This window comes from Camelina sativa, unplaced genomic scaffold (genome assembly GCF_000633955.1).
Source record: "Camelina sativa cultivar DH55 unplaced genomic scaffold, Cs unpScaffold05444, whole genome shotgun sequence".
NCBI classification, from domain to species: Eukaryota; Viridiplantae; Streptophyta; class Magnoliopsida; order Brassicales; family Brassicaceae; genus Camelina; species Camelina sativa.
Genome location: NW_010926530.1, coordinates 1 through 562, shown reverse-complemented (window position 1 = coordinate 562; position 562 = coordinate 1). Strand labels below are relative to the sequence as shown.

At 38.4% G+C, this 562-nt stretch overlaps 1 long non-coding RNA gene across 1 annotated transcript; it reads right to left on the bottom strand.

Moving 5' to 3' along the window:
• On the bottom strand, nucleotides 1–562 carry LOC104774767. Its single transcript, XR_765496.1, has 4 exons — nucleotides 540–562; nucleotides 342–441; nucleotides 151–259; nucleotides 1–55 (listed from the first exon to the last, which is right to left on the bottom strand). It is a non-coding gene; the product is annotated as an uncharacterized LOC104774767 (long non-coding RNA).

Below are 562 nucleotides of genomic sequence, written 5' to 3'. Positions count from 1 at the left end.
AGTGCAGGAGTACCAGAGTACTGAATGCTGATTTCATCACCATGATTAGCCCATACTGAAAGGCGAAAAGCACATAAGCAACACGTATAAATTCAAACTTTACATCTAAGTAGTGCAATATCAGATTTCCTACAAAGATAGGAGACTGACATATTTTATAGCGTTCATCAAAATTCAGATGTGAGCTTATGGTTTCTTCAGCACCAAAAACACCGATCCTTTTGAGTTGAAGTTCTAGCATCTTTCGACCTATCATGCTCTGCACTTGGCAGGAAGTATGCAGCATGGATGAGCAAATGCTAATGAGATCAGAGGAGCAGCAGCATAGTATTATGACTAACCTGGGTGACATTTGTACGGTCTAAGCAGTCTATGCAGTTTGATCGGACAACACCAAGCTGCTCCTTCATTTTATCACCCTTTTCATTCAACAGAAAGTACCTGTGTAATTCAGGTAACTCAAAATGACATTCCATTTTTTATTTATACTTACTCAGATTTCAAGATTAATTAACTAGAAATGTCCAAGAAAGTCATACCCATTTTGTTCGAGAAACCCCTC